The sequence below is a fragment of the Heterocephalus glaber genome, unplaced genomic scaffold (assembly GCF_053883595.1).
Source record: "Heterocephalus glaber isolate CG9 unplaced genomic scaffold, H.glaber_assembly_v1.0 deba00001577, whole genome shotgun sequence".
In the NCBI taxonomy this organism is placed as follows: Eukaryota; Metazoa; Chordata; class Mammalia; order Rodentia; family Bathyergidae; genus Heterocephalus; species Heterocephalus glaber.
The window spans coordinates 356,519-369,975 of NW_028258358.1; the positions used below are offsets into that span (position 1 = coordinate 356,519).

The 13,457-nt window shown below is 31.8% G+C and overlaps 1 non-coding gene across 1 annotated transcript; it reads left to right on the top strand.

Moving 5' to 3' along the window:
* The first annotated feature begins 10,561 nt into the window (after positions 1-10,561).
* On the top strand, positions 10,562-10,664 carry LOC147823482 (U6 spliceosomal RNA). The gene has a single exon (XR_015443758.1). It is a non-coding gene; the product is annotated as a U6 spliceosomal RNA (small nuclear RNA).
* Positions 10,665-13,457: the final 2,793 nt, after the last annotated feature.

Here is a 13,457-nt window from a genome sequence, read left to right on the forward strand (position 1 = left end):
GCACTATGATCTGATAATATACAAGGGGTAACTTCAATTCATTTACATTTACTTAGACATGTCCTATGAGCTAGCATGTGGTCTATTTTGGAGAATGACCCATGTGTAGCTGAAAAGAATGTGTATTCTGATTTTGTGCATTGGAATATTCTGTAAACATCTATTAAGTCCATTCATTCAATAGCTTGGTTCAGCTCTAAAATTTCATTGTTAATTTTTTGTCTAGATTATCTGTCTATTTGTGATAATGGGTTATTGAGATCCCCCACTACAATTGTATTAGTGCTTATTTGGTTATTCTTGTTCATTAATATTTGTTTTGTATATTTGGGGGCATTCATATTTTTTGCATATATATTTATAATTGTCATCTCTTCCTCTTGGACTTTCCCTTCACAAGGATGTGGTGACCATCTTTGTCTCTCTTAATTAGTTTTGGTTTGAAATCTACTTTGTCTGCAAATAAAATTGCTACCCCTGCTTTTTTCTGGGTTCCTGTGGCATGAAGAATTGCTTTCTATCCTTTTTCTTTCAGTCTATGAATTTCCTTTTGAGTTAGGTGTGTTTCTTGTACACATCATATTGTTGGATTTTGCTTCTTAATCCATTCTTTCAGTCTATTTCTTTTGATTGGTGAATTGAGACCATTAACATTGATAGTTATAATTTATAGATATTGACTTATACTTGTCACAATGTTTTACTATTGGCTCTTTTATTTCTTTTTTCTTCCTTTTCCATTAGTTTCTTGCCTTGCCTGGTGGCTTCCCTCTGTTGGGCCTCATGGAGTTGTGACCTTCATTGTCTTTTTCTTGGATATTGCTTAGGATTTTTTATTGCTTAGGTGTTTTTATATTTATTGTAGAAATTAGTCTTCTCTCTGAGAGTAGAAGGAAAAAATTGTTTTATGTTCTGTAAATTATCCCTTCTTTTTGTCAATTGTTCCTTTTCCTGTGGAGAAGTATTTCAGTTTAATGTATTCCCACATCCTGATTGTTTATGTTATTTCTTGTGTCTTTGAATTTCTGTTCAGAAATTTTTGCCTATGCCTATATCTTCAACAGTTTTACTAATGTTTTTCTTTCAGCAAATGCAGTGTTTCTCTTTTTTGGTAAATTTTAATCCATAATGATTGGATTTTAGTGTCGGGTGAGAGATATGGGTCTGGATTCATTGTTCTGCATATGAGTAATGAGTTTTCCAAGCACCATTTGATAAAGAAGTTATCTTTTCTCTTTTGTATGCTTTTAGAACTTCACCAAGGATCAGCTGGCTAAAGAATGGCTGGGTCACAATTTTTCTACATCCTCAATTCTTTTCCAGTCATCAACATGTCTTTTTTTGTGCTAGTACCATGTTGCATAAATAATTTAGGAGCAAAACAAAAGGATGAATTGTTTAGATAGGGATAGACTTTCTGCAGATGGGAAGTGGATCTGAGTAAGAGGACAGGGGAAGAAGAGGATGAAAAAGGAAAGTGAAAAGGACAGAGATGTAACATGTATATGTAACAATTCCCATTATGGATATATTCATTATGTATCAAAACATATATTAATAAAAGATAAAGAAAATGAAAATAAATGATATTTAAAAAGAAGAAAACTGCATTTACAACTTCTCTTTCAATATTAAGCATATTTTTATCATTCATTTGTATTTGTATGTATAGGTATGTGTATGTGTTCCCTTGTTATGCACAAAAACCCTATTTGAGGCTACAAAATGTACAAAATCAAACACTAGCCAATCATAGTCACACATTCATGATATAGTAATAATAGTTGCACATTTCTTATAGTGGTGTTCTACATATACCATTGGTAACAAGTTTATATCCAGTTGCCAGATTTTCTGTCATTTGTGGGAGTTGACAGTCTCTCTTCCATGAAATTCTCTATTCCATCTCTACTTTTACATTTATGGTAGCTAATTCTCAAATACTGGTTTTAGCTCATTTTGCTTTTCCTTAAACTGAAATGTTGGTTTTCCTTAGATCCCATGTGGTCAGCTCTGTTCTTAGCTATCTTTTCTTTCAATTTCAAGAGTTCAATCTAGCAGATATCAATCTTCTTTTGGTCATTTGCACATACACATAAAAGATATCCACATCATTTTTTATCTTTAAAATATACCTATTCTTTCTTTCTCTATCTCCTCTCTCTCTCTCCCTCTCCCTCTCTTCTAGTTTTCCACTGTATTTATTTATTAAAGGCAGCTCAATCATAAAATACCAATAATTCTTCCTCCAAATGTTTTGTTTTTCATACAGTACCTGAGTCAGTCAAACCAGAATTCTAAGAGGAATTATTTGCTTTATACTTCCACCTCCTCCTCAAGAAGTTCTATTGGATTTTTCTTTTTATTATCTCATAGGAAACATCTAAATATTCGACTCATTAAATTCTTTTATTGTACACTGTATTAGAATACTTCCTCAAATTTACTTTCACCCATTTTCTAATCTGGGCTACATTGTGTAAGAAGCATCAGATATCATCTATATGGTGTCAAATTTTAGTGTTTGTCTTGTAAGCTGAATGAACCTGGGTACTTAGTCTGTTTATTTTTTGTTGTATTTATATTATGCAAAGTGAGACAGTCTAGTAGGTTTCTTGTCACCATATTAAGATAAAATATGATTCAGTTTCTAAAATATTTATTTTGTATCAATATTTGTAGAATTTTGCCTGAACAAATTGATGAACCTTTTAAATATAATTCATGCTTACATGTATAACACATTCTAACGGGGATGAATGCAACAAAATCATAAAAACAAAACAGTGGGAAGCAAGCTGGAGGAAAATTCTTTGGAAGAAGACAAAGACATTTATGGTATCTTTAGTGACAGGTTATAGAAACTTTTCAACAAAAGTGAAGTCTTTTCTGATGACCGAAAAACAATTAGATGCTGTATGTAAAAGAGATGCTATCAAAGATGTTGAAAGTTAGCCCCTCTGATGAGCTTCAAAGTTGTTTTGAAGAACAGAACCTGAGAATGTGGGAATGAGGACAGACCAAAGACTGGTCCCAAGGCTAGCAAGCTAGCTAACACAGGCCTTCACTGAACCACAGCTTCCTTTTTAGTTGTCTCATATACAATATATAAATACTTTATTTATGCTTTTGTACTTTAATTTTTGGCTTCTCTTTGCATGAAGATGGTGACTCAAAGCCTAAGTATATCATGAAACCATCTCCTTTATCTCACCCATGCATAAATTTCCAGCTTCAATTCTCACAATACTCTTCTCCCTTTTCTCTCCAACACCAGTTAAAACAGCATTATCCAACATAAATTCTTGAAATATTGGAAAAGTTATATATCTACACTATCTAAAGTGATGGGTACTAGTTTGTAGCTATTGAGCCAGTAGGCACTTGAGTGGTGGATAGTGCAATGGAGAGACTAAATCTTTAACTTCAGTTTATTTGAATATAAAAAGCCACATGTGGCTAGTTAATACCCTACTGAGGAGAAAAGATCTAGAATTTGTAATTAGTAGAGGATTAAGAATGCCCATTGGATTGGAAAGGTGTGTTAAAGGATTTGTGATATTGCATGGCAAACATTTTCACTAGATTTTATGTTTATTTGGTATATTACAGAAAGTAGAGATGATTGTAATTACAGGTGAATTAAAACTGTCCTCTATTCTATTCCTAAAGCTGTACCAATTTATATTCTAGGTATTAAAACTACATCCAATTTCCTGAATTTACCAGGTTGTTTCACACCTGAAAGAGTTTACTAACATATATTTCTAGAATGCCATTCCACCCTTGAATGCCTGGTGAACACGCACTTATCTATCAACATGGAGCTCAACTGTCAATTCTTACAGCCATGTCTTCCAGAAATATCTGAAATATTACTTAAAATAGTGAGACTTTCTCCAGAATTTCAACCTGCTCAAAGCACTTTATCCCATAAAACTATCTTACATTACTTTTTTATTTCAATATGTACTCCCTTAGTTTTTACAAACAGATTTTCTGAATGATAGGATTTTTGGAGAACATACAAGACATTCTAGATATAGTAAAATTAATGATCTCATAATGATCACACCAAACACATACAATGCTTAATGAATTGTACAATAAAATTAAACAGTATGTAGCTTATATTAAATCTCTCGCTTTAGAAAAAGATTTTGCATTTCAGGATTTTACTTTCTTAGCATTTTTATAATTTAAAAATGTATTCAGAAAATTTAAAACAGCTATAATATTTTCAATTTGAATTATTGTTCTATTACAAAACAAGTTCTATAATATATTTCACTTAATCCATAATTTTGTGTTTATTTTGGTTTTATAAACATAGGTTGTCTTCGTATTTAAGAAAGGTTTCATTAGAGGAAGACAATATAGTTCTTAGATTAATTTTCCTATTGCTGGGAAAATCTTTACTATTTTATCTTCATCTTTTAAATCTGACAGTTTGTATTTAATTTTTATCAGTTTTGTCATTCCCATTCTTTTGCCTCCATATCAGCTTGAATAATTTTCTAAGATGTATTGATTTTTCTTCTTGTTTAAATATTGTAAAAATTACTATTGATTGTCTCAGGGATGATTCTGATGTACGCCCCACTTCCATAACCTCCTTCATACTAATGTGAGGGTGACTTTGACTAGGATAAAACTAAATTAAACCAGGGTCATGCTTCTTGCTCTGTCCTTGGGATACTCTTCTTTTGGCAGCAGCATTTTATAATTTTTCTTCTGCTCTTTGTGCAGTTTTGTACAACAACTTGTTCAGATATGCAACGATAGTACTGTGTCTAGTTTTGTATCCATGGCAGCAATTTCTGCCCTAGTTTTATCTGACTTTTCATTTAATTCTTCTGAAAGGGCATTCATCCTTTTGTGGAGGAAGCTAATGAGGCACTAGTACCAGAGACCTGGTTCCTATGTGCCAAAAACAGCATCTTGCAAAGCTGCAAGACATATGACCTTGGGGAGTAGGTCTCCTTGAGTAAATTTTGCATTTCAAATATCTTCAAACATTGCCTACAATATTAAAGTTTTGTAAAACCCAGAAATAGAAGTGGATGAGTAGATTTTCATTGAACTTTTCTACTATAAGAAAAAAATAAAGCTTTTTTTCCCCTCTCTACCATATTTCTTGAGTATTATCGAGTCTTTGAGAAATATGTCACATAAAACTTCCTCTGAATTAGTATGTGGTGACACTTTGATTGTTTTTGTCAAGAAAATTTTTGTGGCATTTTATAAATTCTGATGGGAATTTCATTGTCTACCTTGTATCTATTAATTAAAGTTAAATAAAATAACTCTAAACATTTAAGTTTAGAAAAATTATATGAAATACCATTTCAAATAGTAAAGATATTTGCCAAAAGTAATAAAAGTAAAATACAAAATAGTGATGTTGTTGTTTTTACCATTAACTAAATACTACTTATTTATTAAAGTAGTTAGCTCAGCTTTACATATTAAAAAAGTTAAGAAAGAATGTAAGCAGTTATACTGTTCACTTATTTATTTATTTATTTACTCACAAATCATTAAAACTAAGGTAGATGCAGTATCTTTTACCTGTGTATTGCAAAAATCCAGGCACCATACTTAAAACATTATAATGAGCATATAAATTGATAGAAAAATTTGCCAATCAAAATGACCCAACAGAAAAAAATACTACAAATAATTTTATGTACTTTGGATAATAATATATTTTATATTTCACTCAGATGCCCACAGGTGTCTGTGTCTGAAGTAAAAATTTTGTCTGTTTTTATTCATATTATTTTTATCAGACTCTGTTACTATATTTATGAAGGCCACACTTCACATTTTAACATTTCAAAATGCATAATGAGAACCCACAAATGGTATCTAATTATAATTTTAAATTGGAATTTGATATCTATTTGGAATTTTGAGAAATTCAGTACCATTGCTTTAGTAGTACAATTATGCAAAGCCTCAATTTTCTTAAAACATCTGCTTGAAAATTAAAAACATCTATACAAAAATAACATATACTTTAAAAGTAATTTTCTATTAGAATATACAACACTATGATGACAATGTTTGTTCTTTATTCAAGCAATAAAATAACAGTAAAACTAAGTCACATTTTTAAAATAGGAACCAAAGTACTGTGAGATCTGAAAATGTCACTAAATTTATCTTTTATAATAAAACCAATTTAGATCTTAAAGAGAGTAAAATTCTTTTCATTTTAATGATGTTTTAAAATCATAATTTCAACTTTTTTTCAGATATTATGGAGGAGGCGGGAGTATTTGCTTAGTAATGAGATTTATCTCAAATTTGCAGAAATTTAAGGAGCATTTTTAAACTAATTATGCACTGAGGCATTAATTTTAATTAGCAACCAAAAAAGGAGAAAATAACAGTAATAAAAAGTATATCTGACAGAAAGCTATGAAGGATGAGGTATTGTCTCAGTCTAAGAGAAAATGCTTTAGAAAACTTCGGACAAGATAAGTAAAATTACAACTTTCAAGTCATAAAACCTGTAGTTATTACTTAAGATAATTTCTTGGAGAGGAATGTGAGATGACAAAAATCATCTTGAACTTTGTGTATCTCTTTTCGTATTGTCTCATGATAAACCTAGTATAATTTGTAAACATGATTCAGTTAAGTTTTAAGCCATTAAATTAATTTTTAGTGGAAAATATTTCCCTTCATTTCTCTTTTTTCACCTGTAGCTAGCTTACTACATTTCAGGTGCTCTGTTGTTAAAATTATTAAGACACCCCAAAGTATTATACCAGTTAAACTAGAGACAACAGGACATCAACGATATGAAATAAAACCTCTTCAGTAATTTCTGAGGCATTTTCCAGCTTTGTGTGACATTCACTCCATTCAGTACATCTCATTCCAGCCTTCAGTTTATTTCATTTGTGTACAAATTAGTTATCTTTAACTTTTAAACAACAAAATTAAATCTTATTGAGTATGCTGACCAAAGCAGTCCCTTTTAAAATAGGTGTTACTTTAAAAATCAATAAACAATTAAAATAATTTATTTGATTCTGTCCAATTTTCTTTAAATAATGAAGAGAGCATAAAAAATATATCTACAAAAGTAGTGTTATTTTTAATATGCAATCACACATTAATAGCTCAATATCTTAAGAAGTATTTTTCTTTGTCTAGAAATCACAACTTATATTCAATGCAGTCATATCCCTCTTCATTTTGTTAAAATAATTGATGCCTTGCATTAACTTTCTAATCATTCCCTAATATTTCTATGCTTAATTATCCCTGAAAATTCTCATGCTTATACAATTTCTAATGTCTAGTTCATTTAAAATAGTTCTGTTAGTCATCATTAGATATCAACATACATTTCTCCTGAAAGTTGTATCTGCCTTTTTACTGTTTATGTCCTGTAATGTGTGAACACAAACTATAAACTGATACTTTTGTAGAACTGTCCTGCAGTTCTTAACCTTGCTTTCTTTCTCTTTCATTCAGACCTCTTTAATAAAATAGAATCAGGCATGATTAGAGACAAAGCATTAAAAAGCATAAGTAAAAATACATTGGACAGACTCTTAAAAGGAAAAGGAAATAAGTGGTTTGCTGGGCCATGTGGTCTTATGTGATGTGATGTATTTGCCAGAGGCCCAGAGCAATGGAGTCACTTGATCTTGGACTAGAATCTCCAAAGCTATAAGATAAATAGACCTTTTCTTTTTATAAGCTAATTTTCTCAAGTATTTCATTATAGTAACACAAAGCTGACAAATACAAAAGCCTAGTCATAAAAGTATTAATTTATCTTGAAAATAAAACTGTGGTTTCTTGTTTTGTTGTGTTTTGTTTTTCAGTACTAGAAATTGAATCCAGGGCCTTGACACTGAGTTACAATCCCAAACCCTTTTAAAATTTTGTATTTTGAGACAGGGTCTTACTAAGTCATTAAGTTGCCAAGGCTAGATTGTGACAAGCAGAACAGAGAGAGAAGTGACAGTGTGGAATCCCACACCTTCCTTTGAGGGCACACCACAGTGAGCAAGGCTCACACTGGGCCCCACCTCCCTCTCATCACCTCCCAATAGCACCAGCCTAGAGGCCAAGGTATTAACCCAGGGAATTTTGGGGCCACTTATCCAAACCTTAGCAGTTAAAAAACCTTCAATTATTTTATTTCCTTGGTTTAATTTGTCAAGCTTAATCTCTTCTTCCTCTCTGTGGATGCTCCTGTGCTTCCCTGTGAAAACTCTATCTACAAACATCAGAATCTGAAAGATAACTTCAACTGGGAGTTATCTAGTATAATAGATACTGTGAAATGGGGAGAAATGTTCAAGTGGGAAGGGGAGCTAGGGGGCTAGGGAGGCAGGAGCGGGAAAGGAAGAAAGGAAAAAGAAAAAATGAGAAAAGAAGGAAAAAATGGAGACAAAGCTTTTTTTAAATAAGGAGGAGAAGGGTTGAAGGGAGAGGAGGGGAATGGGAAAAAATACGAATTAAGATGCGTCATGTTCAGGTACAAATTCCCTGTGATGAATGTGACCATTATGTATATCTAAAATGTGCCAATAAACTTAATTAATTAAAAAAAAAAAGGAAAAGGAAATACAACATAAAGCTTTTAGGGTGAGTTTACTGTAAAGACCTAAGTATTAGTTACTAAAACATAAGCTAAAATATTTGAAAATTAATAGGAAAACAGGCACACAAAAATCTTTTGAAAACCAAAGCAGTGACTCTTTACCATGATATACAACCTAGGATTATATTAATTTTAAATTGTAACAAAGTATTTGTTTTCTTAATAGCTACACTTTTTCAGAATCATTATAACTTCTGTGTTCATATTTCTCTCACTTCAGTCTTTAAATGTTTCATAATATGATTTATTTTATGATTCTTCTTCTCCTTAGGTGTTCTCTATACATTTTCCAAACTGTCAGTGTGATCTTTATAGAGAACAAGAGAACAGTGCCCCAGCTGTGGTCTAATCCTGCATTATGATTTAAGCTCATACCTCTGGATGTATATTCAACTGTTGAATTTTTTATCACTTTGATAAAATTTACTCTTTGTTCTTAGCTCTTCTGAGGCACCAATTCAGCTATTATTTACATCTGAATATTTAGTGTCTCTTCATAACATCCTACATGCATGCACGTTAAATAATAATGTGCAGACTGCATGACTTAATTGTATCTATTTCTTTGTCTGTCTGTATGATATTGTTCAGGTAGAACACATAACTGCAAATCCCTGCTATGTGAAAAAATCTGTTTAAAGTTCAAATTGAAAATTTTTGCTTCTTTCTTTAATTCTGCATATGCTAAAACTGACTAAAGCATCTCTTTGCCCATTATTTCAATCTCTGTAGATCTTATTGAATCTTAAATCTTCAAGCATAGTATTTGCTTTTCCTCTTAATTTTGAATCATCTCCTTTTCAGCACTCTATCCAGATTGCTAATAAATATGTTAAATAGCTAAGAGCCTGAAACTAATCCTAGAGGGCCTAACTAGGTGCTATTTTTTGAAAGCCCAATATGTTCTATTAATAACACCTATGCATTTTAATATTTTTCTTCTTTTGATACCCACTGTAAAATGTCATATTGGAATGAATTTTAATAAAATATGTTTGATAATAGACTTCACAAATCTTCTTTTCTGAAATTATTAAGTTGAAATCCAAAGAATAGTATTTTTTATCTATATCAAATATAACATGTATATAATTTTGTCTGAATACATTTTAGGAGAGTATACTGTAGAGAAACAAGTCATATGAATATAGAATCTTCCAGGAGGAAACCTCTGGGCCAATTATACATTTTTCAGAACCTTCTTTGGGGATAACTAGGTAAGCACAATAAGGATTCTTAAAATTTAAGTTGATTACCTTGAGATTTACTCTTTAGAAAACTCAGTACTTAATTCATGTCAAAACTGGCTTCTTTTATTAAAACTCATAGAGATTAATAAAAGCAGTGGCAGAAAGGACAGCATAGTCCTCTTGAAACTAGGCCTGCATGTTGCAGAAGATTCTGGTAGACTAACAGATCTTAATTGTCTGAAAAAATTCAGTACATTTAAGGATCTGGGCTGAGTGGAATTCAAGTCAGCTGTATCTGAAAATAAGCTGTCTGGCAAAATCTTATCTTGACTTTTATATGAATCATCTATACTTTTTCTTATAAAGTTGTTGATAAAAGCATACTTTGTTGTCTAATAAGCCTTATAAAAGATTTTTGATCTGAGGTATAGGATTATGGGTAAACGATATATTCGGGGCAAGAGGTATAGATAAATAATCTTTAAGAGCAGAGACCCAAGTTATCCCTTATATTAGACAATATAAAGCATATCTTATTTTTATTTGTAAGTATGTTTGTACTATATTTGTACTATGTTTTCAAGAATACTTATACTTCAAAACAAAATATGTAGTCAAAATCACAATTTAATTTAAAGGTAGGATTTCTTTATGTCCGGATATTTAACCATTTGCCTTTGTCTATTACTCAAATAGAGTGGTGAAACTATCTCAGACATTATTTAAAACCAAAATAACTGCTTAGCTCTGCAGCACGTAAAATTGGGATGATACTGAGAGCATTAGCATGGCCCTTGCCCAAGGATGACACACAAATTCAGAAAATATTTCAGTTTTAAAAAACAAAAGCAAAATACAACAACATTTTAAAAATTCTTATTTTATATATGATATATATTCATACAATTTGTAGATAATTTAAATAGAGAGGGATATTGAAGATTTTTTTCCAAAACCTTTACCCTACATCTAAATAAAGGAAAAGAGATAATAGATAATACATAAGCACAAAACTTGTAAGTCAAATTATAAAATAAAAAAAATTGAGATTAGGTATATAGAGCAGAATCCCCAAAATATTTCTTGGAAAAGAAGACAGAAGACCAAGTGTTATCGCAACATCAAATGAAATTGTTAGAAAAGCAAAATGTCTGTATGATGCAGAATGAGTATTAATGATCTATACCTAATACAGGAAAGATAGTATTAATTCTCATGAATAAAGTGGTCCTATTAAAAGAGAGATATTTCTTGTTATAAGACAGAAGCTACTTTGGTCCAAATTAATATCTTTCAAGAATATTGACTTGCTCCCTGGTTCTACACAATGTTCTGCAGCAGCCCTATATGGGAGATTTATTTAATTTATATAGCTTGTATTTATATTTTATTTTATATAGTAAAACCTACTTCACTTTTAAAATATTTTCATTACTTTTTATCTTATGATATTTTTACCACAAAAATAATTTAACATAAACTGAATACAATATTTGTTGATATTCTTACAATCATCAACTTTATAGTTTTATTGTGCTTCTTTCTGACTCTAAAGAGACTTAGATTGACCTCTCTTAAAAGAATTAGAAAGTAATATATTGGGATAGAGCAATGAGCAAAATAACAGAGATAAAAGAACAATATGTTACTCTTATTTTAAAATGTTTATTTCTTTTTACAATTTTAAATCAGTTATAATGGCAGATTATTTTCTTTGTTTGTTACCCTCTTATTCAATTTTGTTTCAGCAGTTAAAAGCTTGAGCTATAGAGCCCATGGTGGTTAGGTTGAAGTTTCAATTTGCTCGATTTTGGGATCTGCCCCGGGATTTGGTAGAATACACTTTTAAGTGTGTCTGGGTAAGTCACTGAGGTATGGCCTTGGAAGACTTTGTCTCCTCCCTCACTCCTTCTGCTCTGGAGTTTCCATCACCATGAACTAAGTATCTTTGTTCTGCCACACATTTACTCCATGTTATCTCTGCCTTGGAGCCAGCTAATCATGGACTGAAACAATGAAAAATAATGTTGTATTTTGTGCTTTATATCTCTAGATGAGAAAGCTGACTAGTACAGAGCCATAGTCTCTGGTTTGGAACTTTATCTCTGCCACTCACTAGCTACCAAATGTTGCAAAATTTCTTAATATTTCTGAATTTTGGTTTTTAGTTTTCTCATCAAAGAAAATCATTATAATAGTCTACCTTGGGTTGTCAAAAAGACAAAATTACATTTTTGCCTCTCAAGCTGTTTTATAGTTTCTTGGAAATAAACCCCAATTAACAAGCTATCAATTTGTAGTTGGTAACACACACACAAACACACACACTCACTATTTTTAACTGACAAGGTACTTTGCACTTGAGAAACAGCATTTAGTACCAAATTTTATTTATCACAAGTTGAGAGATGTTTGCAGAGAAGTCTATGTGGAAATAGTAATTACCCAGGACAGCTGATAAGTGGGGGAGCCCACAGGAGAGGTCCAATGTATGCATCTATTGAACTGCTGAGATAGGGGGTTGTAAGTTAAAGCATCACTGTTAGAAAAAAAAATTTACCCATGGGCTCTGAAAAATTGTATTAGTCAGCTTTCCATTAAATGAACAAAATATTTATCAAAGACAACTCAAAGTGTTTATTTTGATTCCGTTTCAGAGCTTTCAGTCCACTATTGTCTGATTCGGAGGCAAAAACATCACAACAAAATGTCACATCAGATGAAAAGCTACTAACCTCATTAAAGTCAGAAAACAGAGCAAGCAAAGAAGAGACAAAGCAGAAGGACCCAGGGATATAGTCAAGGTCACACACCGTGACCCCTCCTCCCACACACGCTCAGATGTATGCTTCAGAAATCTCCTAGGCATTTTTTTTTTCTAGCCAGTCACATTGACAGTCATGATTATTATCACATCTCCATTTCTTACCAGATTGACACCAAAACACATGCCCTCAAACCACACTTAATCTCCAAATAAAGAAAATAAGGAAAATTACAATTCCACCTAACAGGATGTTACTATCCTGAGTACAACAATAAAAACAATGAGCTAATTCCTTTCCAAAAAATTCAGCAGTATTCTTTTTTTCCTTTTTTTTTTTGCTCAGAAATCCAAGTTGAAAATCTCTTGAGATTTAAGGAAAATATTTACTGAAAATCTTTATAAAATACAAAAAGAAAGTTCCATCCTTCCAAAATACACTGCACAAGGTAAACATTCCCATTCCAAAAGGTATTAATAAAGTCAGAGAAAAGAAGTGGTCAAAGCAAAACCAAAAATCCAGCAGTGCCAACTTTAAATCCTGGGATAATACAAACACCAAAGAGCTACTGCAGCAACACCCCAGTGTCCCTGCTGGTTCCAACCCACGTGTTTTTTCTATGGTCTGGCTCTGCAGACTGCTAGTAGTTTTCATCAGCTGGTCCATATTCCTGGCATCTGCAAAATCCAGATATTTCTATTGTTGCTTTTTCTTCATGGCTAGAGCTTTATTCATGGCTCTTTCAGAGGTTCCAGGCAGGAGCTCTGACCTCTTCCCAAATTGCTTGGCTTTCAAGTCTCCTCTGAAATCAGTGTGGAAGCCTTCATCACCCACCCAGACACAACTGGAAGTATCAACTAGTTATCT